Source organism: Littorina saxatilis, linkage group LG9 (assembly GCF_037325665.1).
Source record: "Littorina saxatilis isolate snail1 linkage group LG9, US_GU_Lsax_2.0, whole genome shotgun sequence".
Taxonomy (NCBI): domain Eukaryota; kingdom Metazoa; phylum Mollusca; class Gastropoda; order Littorinimorpha; family Littorinidae; genus Littorina; species Littorina saxatilis.
The window spans coordinates 28370413-28387912 of record NC_090253.1 but is presented as its reverse complement, the minus strand read 5'-3'; the positions used below and the strand labels follow the sequence as shown (position 1 = coordinate 28387912).

At 43.8% G+C, this 17500-nt stretch overlaps 1 protein-coding gene across 1 annotated transcript in view; it reads right to left on the bottom strand.

The window, feature by feature from the left end:
- LOC138975790 (LHFPL tetraspan subfamily member 2 protein-like) overlaps positions 1-51 on the bottom strand; it is a 52207-nt gene extending 52156 nt beyond the window's left edge. The window contains exon 1 of the mRNA XM_070348544.1: positions 1-51. This exon is cut by the window's left edge and continues 1123 nt beyond it. The gene's annotated coding sequence lies outside the window, so the exon portion shown is untranslated.
- Between the last annotated feature and the right edge of the window lie 17449 nt (positions 52-17500).

Genomic DNA, 17500 nt, shown 5'->3' with positions numbered 1-17500 from the left:
TAATAAATTCACACGGCTGTGGTCTGTTGTCTCGCTTGGCAATAACTCTGAGCCCCTGTCGGAGGGGGAGGGGGTGGGGGAGGGAGAGTGGGTAGGGGATGGGGAACTGGAGGGGGAGGGGTCTTTGGACATGGTGGTGGGAGTGGGTGTTGCTCCGGATTCGACTGTCTTTCGCGCTCGATAAAGAGTGACGGTGGCGCGGCTAAATGCCTTCTTTACATCGAGAAATAGAGGAGGGAGGGGTCAGGCAATGAAGGGACAGAGATTCTCTCCATTTTGTTCCTCCTCCTTCTTTTTCTTCTTACTCACTTTCTCTCACTCTTGTTCTCTTCTTTGCAATTGCCTCACTCGGTCTCTGACTCCGACCCGTGAGGGGGGAGAGGTTTTTCCCGAGTTTTGTCCCTTTTTCTCCTTCTACTCCTTCTTCTTCTTCTTCTCCTCACTTCTTTCTCTCTCTCTCTCTTGTTTTCTTGTTTGCGCTTGCCTTATTTTCTGATTCCAAACACTTGAGAGGGAGAATCTCTTGCTGTCTTGATTGTGTCTTTCCCTAACCTAGCTTCTTCTTCTTTCTTTTCTCTTTCTCTTCTCGTGTTTGCAGTTACCTTAGGCTCTGATTCCAATTGCTACCGGACAGAGGTTCTCTGGCTTTTGTTTCTTCCCTTCTTTCTCCTTCTGTCTTTGACTCCTTCTTGTATTCCTTCTCTCTCGCTCTTCTGGTCTTCTTTGTATTTTCTTCCCTCGCTCCCTGGTTCCTGGAAAAGGGAGATCCTTTGGATTTTATCCCTCCTCCTCCTCCTTTGTTTTCTGTCTATCTCTCTCTTGTCTTTCTCTCACTCTTCAAAGTCTTCTAGTTTCACCCAGTCTCTGATTTCAAAAGCTAGAAGAGAGAGGTCCTTTAGATTTCGTCCCTCCTCCTTTTCTTCCTCTCTCTTTCTCTCGCTTTTCTTCTCTTTCTTATGCTTGCTTCATCCAGTCTCTGATTCCAAAAGCCGCTACAAGAGAGAGAGGTCCTCTAGATTCCGTTCCTCCTCCCTTTCTTCCTCCACTCTCCTTCACTTCTTTACCCTTGCGCCTCAATCAGTCTCTGATTCCAAACCGCTTCATTGTTTAACTTTCTTGATCCTTTTAGGCCTGGAGTCTTTTAAACGCTCACGACGCAACACGTGAATCATCCCCACCAGCGCTGTTGCGGACCTGGACAAAAAAAGAGAGAAAAAAAAGACTTTTAGCCTGAAAGAAGAAGAAGAAACACTGAACAGAATGAAAGATCTTGAGTCCATTGCTCTTTTTCTTCACTGATCAAACATGCGTTTGTCTCGAGCGTGGAAAAAAAATGGAGAGCGCAGCTGTGGTCGCCCCCTGAGTAATCTGCCCCTCCCTTCCCCTGTCTGTCGCGTGCAAAAGTCCCCCCCCCCCCTTGTACCTGTCCCCCCAAGAGACGCCGTCCGCAATTTAGCCATCACAGATTTTTTGTTTGGGGGGGGGGGGGTCCTTTTTAATCAGATATCTCTTGTCTCTTTTTCCGTTCCTGACTTTCTCTCTCTCTCTCTCTCTCTCTCTCTCTCTCTCTCCCTCTCTCTCTCTCTCTCTCTCTCTCTCTCTCTCCCTCTCTCTCTCTCTTCCCGTCCTCCTCCTCCTCCTTCGTGTCCCTTCGTTCCTGCCCGCAGTATACCGTAATTTCAACTCTCTCTCTCTCTCTCTCTCTCTCTCTCTTTCTCTCTCGCTCTCTCTCTCTCTCTCTCTCTCTCTCTCTCTCTCTCTCTCTCTACTACTACTCCTCTCTCCACCACTTCCCCCTCCCCCTCCCCTCTCGAGGCAGCCACACGCACAGGCTTCTTAGCATTCAATGAAGAGATGTTTTTCAGCCTGACACAGAGCGGCATCAGCCTCACACACACACACAGAAAAAAGAATGAGGGGCTTGAGATTGGAGGAGAATCGAATTGCCTCTTAGTGGTGGTGACTGTGCACTCCAAGCCTGTCTTGGAGGGTTCCAAGATTATCTCCCCTCACTCCCCCCCCCCCCCCTTGACACCCCCTCCACCACCACAGTGATTGAGAAGACAGAGAGAAGACTGATTGGCTGGCACCGAGCAACAGATTCTTGCTCGTGCAACACGTGGTGAAAATGAATCTCGCTCGATTCACTTTGTAATCACTGTTGGGAAGACGTCTTGGTCAACCTGCACTTTTGATCTTTGACTACATTCTATTTCAAGTTGACAGTCTTCTTTTAGTCGGAGACTATGTCTATAGGCATTCATTATATATATACACTTTTGTTTTAAACTTTAACAAATCAAAAACACTTTTTGTGTGTGAAAAATGCTCAGCGACATCCATTTTGCGTGGAAAAAAAGCTTGACAAGAAAAAAAAACCACACAACAAACTGTTTTTATCGATTTTTTTTTAAAATAACACATTTAATCTGAGAACAGAGAACATCTTCGATTTCGTTTTATGACGAGGAAATCTAATTAAGTTTCTAAGAATTTGTTTCGTTGTTAACCCCCCACCCCACCCCCCCACCCCCACTGGTCTTGCCGCTAAACACACATACGCGCACAAGTAGGCCTAGAGAATACTAGCACACGTGACGCTTCACTGGTCTTGCCGCTAAATCCTTACGAATGTTGAAATGCAGAAACGACAATCACCAGGAGTACCAAACAAAAATGACACAGTATTCAGTACACTAGTGATTTCCTCGCAACAGCGCTCGCAGACAGACAGCCTGAAGATTGAGAACCTGAATCTCATTCGAGCAGTGGATTAGTGTGAATATTCTGTTACCGACGCAGTAAAATTAGATTTCAATGTTCTACTGAGCATGTGTACCCCATCCCAATTCACAAAGAGGAAAAAAAATGTCTCGCAAAAATCAAACACAATAACACTCCCACCAAAGACCAATTAAGAGTTAATTGTTCACTCAGTATAATTATGTGGACCCCATCGCAATCCACAAAGAGGAGAAAAAAAAGTATCGAAAGAAATCAAACACAATATACCACTCCCAACAAAGACCGAATTCCACCAATCCTCCACATTCCCAAACACACAACAGAATTCCTCAGACGCACTCTTGAAGTTCACTAACAAGGGCTCTCACGCTGTCACAGTAGTAGTGTCCCCTGATTGGCACATCCGACAGGAAACGGAAAGGAATCTTGGGAAGCTCGTGCGACAGTCTCTGTCTAATAGCTCAGTGGTCTATCTGTCTCTACACTCCCTTGACATGTGGTCTTTCCTAACTCCCGCCGGCGTGGTCACCAACCCGGAGTTGAGTGACCTGTGGTCAATCTCTGGTGATGGTGTAGGATGCTGCTGTGGTGGGGACTGGCACGGACTGTCCAGCGTTGAAACTGGACTATGCACACAGCAGTGGTCGCCTATCACAGAGTCATATAGAATATTCTATATCTCTGTGTCGTCCACTAACCGCGTACTCTACAGTCTCGCGATTCGGTGCGATCTTGTGTTTGGCTGGGGGGGGGGGGGGGAGAGCTTGAGTGGGACGGGGGAGGAGAGGTGGTGGAGGTTGGTGATTCTATGGCGTGTGGTTGCCATTAAACGGTTATTATTAAAGTCCTTTTATGTTCAGTGTTGTTCCTATTTTGACCACACTTTGGAACGGGTCCGCTGCAACAAAGATAGGACTAGGAGTCTTCAATACAACTATCCTTCTCCTTCTTGCAAAAAGTCATGGCGATTAACCCAGTTAAATGTCACTTTGGTTGTTGGTAGAGAAACCTAACCCTGATAACAACTCAGTTTTAAACTTAATATCTTTTGAGCTGTATTTCAGTCAGTCTCTGTCTACACGGCGACACTGAGACTGAGTGTGTGTATCTCACACATCAACTACGCTGCTTTTCGAGAAAAAAAACACCACCACCCCTCTCCCTCGGCCCTATAACGGCGGTTAACCCACAACACTCTTACACATCAACTTTACTGACAGTACACTAGCTGATATCGGTTATTTTTTTCTTTTGCGAATCGTTTTTTTCTTCTGCGAATTGTTTTTTTCTCAAAAGTCCCCAAAGTAACAATCCCACGCCGATCTTCAGAGCATCTAAACACAATCAGAACGTCTAAGCATTCTGAAGCAGTCCCCTCGTATTCAAGCCAGCCGAGCTTCGGTGACGTCTCACAAACTCTTGTTTGCATCTTACATACAGAAACTTCACTGAGCCCATCTCCGCAACACACTCCGTGTCTGACCTGTCTAAAAACACCTCCGCGTGGAGGAGTTTTGCAGCCAGCGCAGTGAAGATTAAGAGGGAACATTTTCTAGGCTCTCGCGGCAGCAAGCAGGATGTCTCTGAACCCGAACACTCTTGTAACCTTTAAAAATGTTCTGGTCGACCCCACTTCTTAATGTGTGGCACCAGTCGATACTGTCTGAGGTGTGGGTGGTCAGACTGATGAACAGAGTCCAGATCGCATCAGACTGATTGATCTAATGGGTTAATTACACTCGCACCAGGCGCTCAGTGGTTTCCCCGCTTTGGTGTCCAAGCCTTCTCGAGAAGGGAGGGTTTAAGATGTAAGGAGCCGTTTGCGGAAAGAAAGAGTAAAGTTTTTGTTTCTTTTAAGGTGTTGCTAACATTTGAAAAAACTCTGCATTTAGAGGTTATTGTCGGAATTTTTACAAATGTGTTTGGTATCTAAAACAAGAATGGTTAGTTTGTGGAACGTTTAATCAATGATGGACACCACACACAAATTCAGTCCAACTTCGATATCGATCCTCAACGCGGTTAAAAGGCATTTGCCAGAATGATCGTCCTTCATAAGGTATAACTAGCATTCTTTAGAACGGTCCTGCATTTCGAAGGCACTTGTATTATGATAATGTTCAGCAAATCCAAAACTTGCATGCAAGTTACCTTTAAATTCTGAAGCAAGTTTGTCCTTGATGACTTGTGTTGATTTAACATGTGAGTGCAGCTGCACGGAAAATATCCCGACCCGGCCTGATGCTGTAACTTACTTCAAAACTGATCCACCAATCTCTGGGCGTTAACATTTAGTGCTCCATGTATCAGTCAAACGTACGGTGTGACGCGGTACAGTTTTCCTGTCACGAGGCAGTAAAAGCAACCGAGTGTGACAGAATGATCCGCAAAGAAACTGGAACCAGAAGGTCATTGGCCAACACAAAACTAAGTCTTCTTACTTCGAACTTAATCCGAATAGCTGCCATGGTCTTCGTTCAAGTTGGTTTAAACAATTTTATTCAGCAAAATTACATACAACAAAGCCGCATGCAAGTTCTGTGAGGATAGGTCACTAAGTGCAGATTCTCAGACACAAAACAGAAAAGACAAGGCGGTTCCACAGGACTCCGCAGAGACAAGACCAACAGTAACTTGGTCCGAACCACAAACTTCTCCCTTCAAAACTCGATGCGTACCACTGCAGCAGTCTTCCTGCCAGTTCGCATGGACGAGAGGTCGATCAGTGCAAATATATTCACTGCGCTGGAGGAGCTATAGAAGATCATAGAGGTCCCAGGAAATAATCACAGGGGAGGACCTCAAACGCTTCGTTGGACGACGACACGGAGCACACACAACTCTGGTGCTGCTGAATATACGTGCAGTTGTTTTTGTTTTTGTTTGCACTGATGCACAGCCGACAACGTTTCGCTTCGTCAAGGAAACAGTGAGAAAACAAACACTAAAGGCGTTCCCTAATTCAGCCCGAAGTCCTTTAATCTTAGCGAGTAACTTACCAAATTCTGACCGTCAGCGACGCACATATCTATACTGTATCATCTGAGCCAATGCCAGAGACGGGTGACACGGTTGTTCTGTCAAGGATGAGTGTGGTGACCACGACAGCGAAAGATCCCAAACCCCCACTTTGGCCAAAATCGTACTCACCTTCAGTTCTGAGAATGTATCCACACCCGCCTTCGGTAAGTCTCAATTCAAGAGTAGGTTGACAAGTTCGCATTAAAACAAAAATCACAGAGAAATGTGTAGTTATCGTTCTGCGGCCAGAATTTGACCAAGTTACAGAGAAAGATGCCCAAGTCCTCTGGTCACAGTGTTGACACTTTTCTGTACATTAGAATGTTCCCTTTCCATACTTGGCATATCAAACACATTCTTACTGTTCAGGCTACAGGTGTGTAAAAACCTACAAAATACAGCGCAGGGTCACAGATGAAGAAACAGCAAGAAAAAGGCTGCATATTCCATTTTAGTCCAGCAACACCTATAAATCCGTGAAGTTTCAAAGACAAAGAAACACCAAGAAACTTGCAAAACGTTCCGATCCAATTCAGCCACAGGTAACCAAAAAATAATCACTTCCCTATATGTCACAGGGTAAACCAATCAGCTGAGTAGATTCACGGCGTTGATAACTGCATTTCAAACATTGCTGGAGTTTAGACTAGTACATGCAGTCAGCAAAAAAATCACAGTTGGTGTTTAGACTATGGTAGGCCAACATCAACATCAGTGGCCCCGAGTTTGTCAAGACCGCTCAGGTCGCCCCACTGCGAGATATATGGCTTCCTGATTCTGACACTTCTCTCTCGCTCTCTGGCAACCACAGCGTCGCCACGGCACTGGAGTTGTTTATGAACGTCCTCGACGCTTATACACCACGGCAGACGATAGCAGACCAAGCGAGCTTGTGTAGCAGAAATCGCAGAGAACTCTGAATCTCTGCTTGTAGGATAGACTCTTGCCGTAGTGTGGTGGTGGTGGTAGCGGTTAGCGATGATGTGTGCGGCTGGCTAAGCGTCCGACGCTGTATAGGCTAAGTTAGCGGTGGCGTAGATATATATTGCGAAAACGGAAGGAAGAGAGAGATAGAAAGTGAGAGTGAAGTGAGAGAGGGAAATGTAACTGTCGCCTTTTGCTTGCTGCTGCAGTGCTGCTGCTGTCGCTGCAGTAGTTGCTGGTGGTGGTACAGTACGGCAAACTGTTGTGCTGTTGCGCTGATGTGACGACGGTGGAGTCCTGCTGTTGCTTCGCTGTGCAGGATTTTTTTTGTCTGTCGCAGCAGTTTGCGGTTTTCCTATTTTATGCTTCCTCGTTTCTCGATTCGATCTGTTCTCTCTCTACGTGGGCTTGTTGCTGCGGTGTGGTTGCTTGCTTGTTTATTCGATTTCTTTTGGGTGTTTTTTTGGGACTCGTTGCGGGGGGTCGCTCTTCCCACGTAAACGAGTTGTTTGCTCATGATTATAAGTAAACTGCAGTTTGATAAGGTAAGAAAAATGGGCAGAAAAAGTTTTCTGGTGATTTTTTCCCTTAATTTGTCTTCTTATTCCTTTGCCATTGCAAACCTATTACTGTTGCCGGGAAAAGCACTGGACGGGCGCAAAATCACACAAACACAAACACACACACACACACCGTGACACACACACACCGTAACACACACACACACACACACACACGCACACGCATGCATGCATGCATGCAGGCATGCATGCATGCAGGCACACACACACGCACACACATGTACACACACACACACACACACACGCACACACACACACACATGCATGCATGTATGCAGGCACCCCCCCCCCCCCACACACACACACACACCATTGCAACCCCAATCCACTCTCTCTCTCTCTCTCTCTCTTTCTCTCTCTCTCTCTCTCTCTCTCTCTCTCTCTCTCTCTCTCTCTCTCAGTCTGGGCCATTAAAAGTGAGTAAATCAGTGTGAGTGACCAGCGGAATGAGCGAGGAGGCAGGTGGGCACACACACACAGAGTACTCAGGACAACAGTAGCGCTCGGATCGTAATTCAGCGGCGAATGCCGGCATAGATAAGATTATTTTCATGGAAGGTGGCAGGTTTAAAACCCGGCCCGGAACCGCCCCCCTCTTTCACCAGTAAGCATGTTTGTGTCTGTTGCCTAAAACCATGAACAAATAAATTAAGATTTTGACATTGAGAGGGTGGTGGGGGGAGGGTAGATTCGTCACGGTTGCTTTCTTCGGGACAGTCCTGACACTTATTGTGGTTGCCACATAATGTCAACATCAACGTGAAAATAATTTCTTCAACCCAAAGATAATCGTCGAATTTGGGCAGTGCATGTGGCGTTGGTGATTTTTTCTTCTTCTCTTCTTCTTCTAATTCGTTCGTGGGCTGAAACTCCCACGTTCACTCATGTTTTTGCATGAGTGGGTTTTTACGAGTATGACCGTTTTTACCCCTTGCACCAGATGCTTGATTTAAAGATATCGATCATGGATTCTGGGCAAACTTGTCTCTGCACAGCGCTAGGACCCATCAAGCATATAAAAACGACAATCTGATCATGGTTAGGGGACATAATACGATCATCTTAGAACTTACACGGCACTTTATGCTGTTGTTTCCTCCAAGTCCTACGCGTGGATGTGAAATTGTAAATTGTCTTGTACTGTCTTCTTCGTATTCTGCAGCTGATGCCAATCAGCTTGCTGATTTAAAATGTATAAGTTTGTCAGCACACATCTATTACTACGACAAATAGTTATCCGCCTCAGTTCACAACCATGATCCACATAAAATACTCCACAATTAGGCCCTACCAAAACAACTATACTCCTCCACTCTTAACCCTATCCATATTGAATATTGAGGGGGCTCGGATACCACGTTATGTCTATATAGGTCAGTGTTTGACCGAGGATATAGGAGGGTGCCGTCCACAGAGATAGTACAGTGGAACCCCCCTTTCACGACCTTCAAAAATCTGAGAAAATCAGGTCTTAAAATGGGGGGAGACTTAAAATGGGGGGAGTCTTAAAATGGGGGGAGACTTAAAATGGGGGGAGTCTTAAAATGGGGGGAGTCTTAAAATGGGGGGAGTCTTAAAATGGGGGGAGACTTAAAATAGGGGGAGTCTTAAAATAGGGGGAGACTTAAAATGGGGGGAGTCTTAAAATGGGGGGAGTCTTAAAATGGGGGAGTCTTAAAATGGGGGGAGACTTAAAATGGAGGGAGTCTTAAAATGGGGGAAGTCTTAAAATGGGGGGAGACTTAAAATGGAGGGAGTCTTAAAATGGGGGGAGTCTTAATATGGAGGGAGTCTTAAAATGGGGGAGTCTTAAAATGGAGGGAGTCTTAAAATGGGGGGAGTCTTAAAATGGAGGTAAATTTAACGAGGTAATAAACAGAACATCTGAGAAATGAGGGTCTTAAAAGGAGAAAGTCTTAAATTGGGGTTCCACTGTACAATAGTGCTGTTACCTGCCTGTACTATAAATTTACCTCAGGCGACGTATCAGCGCCAGAATTCTGAATTGCAATTAACTTGCTTTGTAGTAAAAACAAAGATAGCTGTTACTTGTGTGGACGTATGTATGCTTAAAGATTCATATTCATGTTGCTGTCTATATTATTCGTCATCACATATTATCCTTTTTTACCATCACAAATCTCGCTCTTGTACGTTTAATTATAGGCAAATAAACTCTTTTTTATCGACTTTTTTTTTATTGCGAACCAAATGTACTGCTCTGAATTTACGTCTTCCGATATGCGTCACTTATTAATGGCACTATACCCTGTATATGAGGAGAACCGCAAAAACAGTACGGACTACATCTATAATCCACGCCAACGTTCCTGCAGTCGAAGCAGAACATCCAACACACCCATGCCCCTCCACCACCCATCCCCCCCAACCCCCACCCTCCCTCAACCAACATACCCATCCACCCCAAAATCGTTGCATAAAAAACACAAAATCAGTACGGATCACATCCATGATCCACGCCAAAGTCCCTTCAGTCAAAGCAGAAAATCCAACACACCCATGCCCCCGTCCCCCCCCCCCCCCCCCACCCCACCACCCTCCGTCCCCAAGTTCCTCCCGATCCTCCACCTACATACCCTCACCCACCCCAAAATCGTTGTATACAACAACAAAAAAAAGCCTCCATGATCCACACCAAAGTCCCTTCAGTCAAAGCAGAAAATCCAACACACCCATGCCCCCTCCCCCCCCTCCCCCTCTCCGCACACACTGACACCCCTCCGTCCCCAGACCTACATCCCCTCCCCCATTTCAAATCTCACTCCTGACCTAAGCATATTGACCATAGAGGGGGCTCGGACATGACGTTATGTAGACCAGTGTTTGAGCAGGGATATTGGAGGGTAGGCTCCACAAAGGCAGGGATGGTACCCCCATGATGAGGCGCCGAGTCACACTCGTGTTCATGTTGTCCAGTGTTGTCCGACCTCCTTGTACGCGTGCTTGTCAAATAGTCGCGCTGCTGCTTGGTGACTTTGATCTTGGATAAGTCCTGACTGGTTGTTGTGTGGAAGGGGGAGGGCGGGAGAAGGGTGGTTGTCGGCGGAGGGAGAGGGTACTACGGGGGTGAGAGGGGGTTTGGTGAGATGGAGAAATGAACCAACTAATCGCTCTCTGTCTGTCTCTGCCTCTGCGTCTGTCTCTTTCTGTCTGTCTGTCTGTGTGACTCTCTGTCTATCTCTTTCTCTGTCTCTGTCTCTCTGTCTCTGTCTCTGTCTCTCTCTCTCTCTCTCTCTCTCTCTCTCTCTCTCTCTCTCTCTCTCTCTCTCTCTCTCTCTCTCTCTCTCTCTCTCTCTCTGCATCTGTCTCCTTTTCTCTCTCTGCCTCTGTCTCTGTCTCTCTCTGTATCTCTCTCCATCTCTCTATCGCGCTCTCTCTCATCCAGTAAGACATCACACACATATATAGCAAGGAAGGAAAACCAATGAAGAGCAGAATCAGACATAAAAGAAAAAGAAGCAGCTAATTGCAAATAATACGTAGAAAGAAAAAAAAGAAAGAAAAAGAGAAGGACCAATGAAGGATACAGAGAGACAGATCATGTCTGTTAAAACAAAAGCTTCAAAGAAAAGATGCGCAAACCAGAGAATGTAGCCACTGACTCGAGCAACACACATAAGCCAATTAGATGAGACATGTGGGATGCAAACTAGCTTATTGCGTGCGGAAGCAATACACACACACACACACACAAATAAAAAATAAAAAAACCTGAGACAATCAGAGATAATGGACAAACACAAACACAAAACAGGAAACAGCAAGAATGTTTAGCATTCACTGATCAATCGCGTGGACACGAACAGAACGCAACTGTAAATTTCTGTGATTCTGGCACGCACTCTTCGTTTCCGTTCGCACCCTGGTAAGCGTCGGTATGGATTAGGTCCAACCTGTTAAATGGAATTTTGTTTAAAGGGAACTCAGTCACATTTGTTTTAAAGATTGTAAATACTTTTATAATTCTTGAGAATAATTTTTATGACAACTTTGCAGCTTTTCACTTGGCATTTTTTACATGACATTGGCGATTTTTTTCTGAATTCGTTTATCTTCAAAACTGTGAATTACATTTTTTATATTAGTTTTTGTGTGAATTATTTGTCCCACTCTAAGATCTTTGCTACTCACTTTCGTTTTTGCTTTGTTTTGTTTCTTTTTCTTTTAATTGTTTGTTTGTTTGTTTGTTTGTTTAAGGTCTGTCCTTTTAAAAACGCAGAGTAACCCGAGAAAACAATACATGCTAAATTCAAAAGAGTCTGCTAGTTTTCTTCCTATAGGGGATAACACACTGTTACTTCTCAGACTCCTTCCGACATCGTGAGAAGGAACCACGACTGAATATCAGAAAGGTCATCCATGTTTCATGTGTGTGAATTCCTGACCTAAGGCCCACTTAAAGGCTGACATAGTCCTATTTAATTAGTTTAATTACTTCCAGGGCTTTTCCCATCGTTGCGGGGATGTATAAATTAAGCTTCCTGCAAAGTTTTAGGTTTGAAGTCCTTACCAATTACGAGAAATAATTAATTCTTTATTGCATTGTTTAGCAACAGTTCTCCAGGACTTGGGCTATTTTTAGACCGTTGACGTCACTTCGTGACGTTTCGTAAACCAAAGATGGTGTTTGAGACTGTTCTGTTTACATTCGACACTATCAACACCACTTTGCAATACTGAAATAATTTTTTCTGTGTTCGAAAGCTACAGCCAATCGTTATTATATCCCCTTAGGTACAGTTTTATAACATTATTGGCACATGTAAACAATATGAATTAATTAATGAACGCTGCGAATATGGCAGCCTTTAAGGAACTTGTCAAAATGAATTAAAACTTGTGCTAAAACCGTCTAATTCCATCTAAAAAAAAAAATTAAAAAAAGCTGTTCGCACAATAAAACCGTCTGTGTTATAACAACCCACACTGTCTAGATTTGTTTCTCCAGTGGTTATTACTCCCTCTGCCAGGTTTTGCGCAAAATTGACTTACAGAGTTGCTGGTAGATTTTATGTTCATACCAAAATGACCGCAACAGGTTCTGCAATTCTTCAGTCAGTCCTTGATGTACGCTTTACTCCCCTGTGAGAAAAGTTCAACAGATGAGCCGAAATGACAACGGCAACGTTTTTGGTGATTTAAAAGTAGTTTCGGCGTTTTGTTGACCAGCGATGCCAAACATCATATTCCTCATTATTGTATTATCATTATTTCTGAGCATTCACCTTGTTCTGATTCAAAGACATCACGAGCCTAATGTTGAAGAGAGCCTGCAAAGGGAGCTAAGTGACCTGTTGAATTTGGTAGCACATTAACCTCCCCTTGTTCCTGCGGCGCTGGCATCAGGGGCATCTAAATGCAAGGGGAGGTAATTAAAGCTGCATGCTAATAAAATCCTGGCCCCCATCGCTCTGGTCGCATCGTATGCAGTGCAGCACATGTCGGATTTAAAGTGCCAGCCATTTCTGCTGCGTGGAAGCGCTAACTGCATGCCTCATGCATTTTGTCCCGGCTTGACTTGAAATGTGCCTGCATGCATGCGCGGTGGATTGAAGGGAGGGAAGAGGTTGGGGTGGGAGCGGTGTGCGTAACTATGTGTGTGTGTGTGTGTGTGTGTGTGTGTGTGTGTGTGTATGTGTATGTATATGTCTGTTTTTGTGTGTGTGTGTGTGTGTGTGTGTGTGTGTGTGCGTGCGTGCGTGCGTGCGTGCGTGCGCGTGTGTGTGTGTGTGTGTGTGTGTGCTTGCAAGATTGAGAGAGAGAGAGAGAGAGAGAGAGAGAGAGAGAGAGAGAGAGAGAGAGAGAGAGAGAGAGAGAGAGAGACTGACTGACTATTTGGGTTTAACGTCCTCTTAGACCAACTGGTCTGGATTGGGACAGGTATTGGTAATACGTTGAAGATATGGTGTGATATTTTGATTCGAACAAGCCCGCTGTGGATGTCTTCTTCGACACACCAGCATTGGGTTTGTCTCGTCAAAGTATCGAAATACGATCATGATAATTGGAGACGAGAGATGATGCATGCGTGTCTTCGTGTTCAGTTTCCAAGCCCTGAGACTTTCGCTGTGAACGTGGGATCTTTTTCGTGCGCATGTGTGCACACAGGGGGTGTTCGGACACCGAAGAGAGTCTGAGAGAGAGAGAGAGAGAGAGAGAGAGAGAGAGAGAGAGAGAGAGAGCAAATTGATGGCAAGCCAGCCAACCAGACAGACAGACAAAGTGAGACAGAGAAAGAGAGACTGGGGGAGATAGATTTGAAAAATAGACAGCCAGGCAGCCAGACAATGGACAGCCAGCCAGCCAGCTATCCGGCAGAGCAAAAGAAAGAGACAGAGACAGAGAGACAGAGACAGAGTGACAGTTGTTGTGTACGCGGAGCGTCTTTCCCTTCAGTTTCTCGACTCCGGGGTTTTTCAGCCTCTTTTTCTGTCCCGTTGTAGTCTTGACTACTTCATTTTTTGTTCTTTCATTCCTTCATCGTGTTCTTATTTTGTTTTGTGTTTTGTTTTATTTCTTTGTTTCTCGTTTTTGTTTTGTAGGAGCTAAGATGGTAATTTCCTTTTATTTAATAGAACACGTGACTGGCAAAGAGAGAAAGAGTGGGTTTTTTCTTTAAGTGTATGCAGCGCTTTCAGAGTGAATGCTTGCAGGTGCTTCTGTATGCACGCGTTAGTAATTTTTATTATATTTAGTCAAGTTTTGACTAAATATTTTAACATCGAGGGGGAATCGAAACGAGGGTCGTGGTGTATGTGCGTCTGTCTGTCTGTCTGTCTGTGTGTGTGTGTAGAGCGATTCAGACTAAACTACTGGACCGATCTTTATGAAATTTGACATGAGAGTTCCTGGGTATGAAATCCCCGAACGTTTTTTTCATTTTTTTGATAAATGTCTTTGATGACGTCATATCCGGCTTTTCGTGAAAGTTGAGGCGGCACTGTCACGCCCTCATTTTTCAACCAAATTGGTTGAAATTTTCGTCAAGTACTCTTCGACGAAGCCCGGGGTTCGGTATTGCATTTCAGCTTGGTGGCTTAAAAATTAATTAATGACTTTGGTCATTAAAAATCTGAAAATTGTAAAAAAAAATAAAAATTTATAAAACGATCCAAATTTACGTTTATCTTATTCTCCATCATTTGCTGATTCCAAAAACATATAAATATGTTATATTCGGATTAAAAACAAGCTCTGAAAATTAAATATATAAAAATTATTATCAAAATTTTTTTTTCGAAATCAATTTAAAAACACTTTCATCTTATTCCTTGTCGGTTCCTGATTCCAAAAATATATAGATATGATATGTTTGGATTAAAAACACGCTCAGAAAGTTAAAACGAAGAGAGGTACAGAAAAGCGTGCTATCCTTCTCAGCGCAACGAATACCCCGCTCTTCTTGTCAATTCCACGTGCACTGCCTTTGCCACGGGCGGTGGAGTGACGATGCTACGAGTATACGGTCTTGCTGCGTTGCGTTGCGTTCAGTTTCATTCTGTGAGTTCGACAGCTACTTGACTAAATATTGTATTTTCGCCTTACGCGACTTGTTATATTTAGTCAAGTTTTGACTAAATATTTTAACATCGAGGGGGAATCGAAACGAGGGTATGGTGTATGTGCGTCTGTCTGTGTGTGTGTGTAGAGCGATTCAGACTAAACTACTGGACCGATCTTTATGAAATTTGACATGAGAGTTCCTGGGTATGAAATCCCCGAACGTTTTTTTCATTTTTTTGATAAATGTCTTTGATGACGTCATATCCGGCTTTTCGTGAAAGTTGAGGCGGCACTGTCACGCCCTCATTTTTCAACCAAATTGGTTGAAATTTTCGTCAAGTACTCTTCGACGAAGCCCGGGGTTCGGTATTGCATTTCAGCTTGGTGGCTTAAAAATTAATTAATGACTTTGGTCATTAAAAATCTGAAAATTGTAAAAAAAAATAAAAATTTATAAAACGATCCAAATTTACGTTTATCTTATTCTCCATCACTTGCCGATTCCAAAAACATATAAATATGTTATATTCGGATTAAAAACAAGCTCTGAAAATTAAATATATAAAAATTATTATCAAATTTTTTTCCCCGAAATCAATTTAAAAACACTTTCATCTTATTCCTTGTCGGTTCCTGATTCCAAAAATATATAGATATGATATGTTTGGATTAAAAACACGCTCAGAAAGTTAAAACGAAGAGAGGTACAGAAAAGCGTGCTATCCTTCTCAGCGCAACGAATACCCCGCTCTTCTTGTCAATTCCACGGGCACTGCCTTTGCCACGGGCGGTGGAGTGACGATGCTACGAGTATACGGTCTTGCTGCGTTGCGTTGCGTTCAGTTTCATTCTGTGAGTTCGACAGCTACTTGACTAAATATTGTATTTTCGCCTTACGCGACTTGTCTGATTTTAATTTTGAACTTGACGAGTTTCTTTGAGCTTCTTTTTACATTTAGTCAAGTTTTTTTTACATTTAGTCAAGTTTTGACTAAACGTTTTAACATAGAGGGGGGAATCGAGACGAGGGTCGTGGTGTATGTGTGTGTGTGTGTGTGTGTGTGTGTGTGTGTGTGTGTGTGTGTGTGTGTGTGTGTGTGTGTGTGTGTGTGTGTGTGTGTGTGTGTCTGTCTGTGTGTGTGTGTAGAGCGATTCATAGTAAACTATTGGACCGATCTTTATGAAATTTGACATGAGAGTTCCTGGGTATGATATCCCCGGAAGATTTTTTCATTTTTTCGATAAATACCTTTGATGACGTCATATCCGGCTTTTTGTAAAAGTTGAGGCGGCACTGTCACACCCTCATTTTTCAATTAAATTGATTGAAATTTTGGCAAAGCAATCTTCGACGAAGGCCGGGGTTTGGTATTGCATTTCAGCTTGGTGGCTTAAAAACTAATGAGTGAGTTTGGTCATTAAAAATCGGAAACTTGTAATTAAAATTATTTTTTTTATTAAACGATCCAAAAACAATTTCATCTTATTCTTCGTCATTTTCTGATTCCAAAAACATATACATATGTTCTATTTGGATTAAAAACAAGCTCTGAAAATTAAAAATATAAAAATTATGATCAAAATTAAATTTCCGAAATCGTTTTAAACACTATTTCATCTTATTCCTTGTCGGTTCCTGATTCCAAAAACATATAGTGTAGATATGATATGTTTGGATTAAAAACAGGCTCAGAAAGTTAAAACGAAGAGAGGTACAGTAGAGCACAGCGCAACCGTGACAGCGCCAAACAGGCTCGTCACTTTCACTGCCTTTTGCACTAGCGGCGGACTACGTTCAGTTTCATTCTGTGAGTTCCACAGCTTGACTAAATGTAGTAATTTCGCCTTACGCGACTTGTTTTGATTATACTGTGGAACTCAAGACCCCTGAGTTTTAAGACACACCCCTTTCCCCGAAGACCGTGTTTTGTCAGATGTTCTGCTCATCACCTCGGTCACTTTAAGCCCATTTTAAGACTACCTCCTTTTAAAACTCGATTTTTTTAAAATATATTTTGAAGGTCTGAAAGTTCCACTGTTGAACATGCACATCATAGATAGACAGACAGACAGGGAGACTAGCAAGGAGACGGATAGTCTGTGCGTATGTGTGCGTGTGTGTGTGTGTGTGTGTGTGTGGGCGTGCGTGCGTGCGTGCGTGTGCGTGTGTGTGTGTGTGTGGGGGCGTGCGTGCGTGCGTGCGTGCATGTGCGTGTGTGTGTGTGTGTGTGTGTGTGTGTGTGTGTGTGTGTGCATGTGTGCATGTGATAGAGAGACGAAGAGACAGAGGGAGAGAGTTGGGGGGGGGGGGGGGGGGGGGTAGAATGGAGGATGGTAACAATGTTCTAATATTGTCGCGAGCAAACGTAACCCACTGTAAAACGGACAACGGTTATTGGATACTCAATACAGAGTGTGAATGTGCACATAGTTACGGAGGCATTGATTATAATACCACATACACACAAAGGAACGGTCACGTAACTGGTTAACCTTAACACGTAACGGAGCCTACTCACAAGAAACGTTGATGCTATATTTCTGCTAAACACTGAAACCCGTCACTAATAAGAACTACCAGTATCAACCTCCAATGACTATGGAACCAAATAGCTTCCAGGCTACGCGATGATGGAACTGTTATGTCTCCTTTATCAAACACCTCGAAAAGCTGACGGTATGTTGATATTGGTAGCTTTGGATTT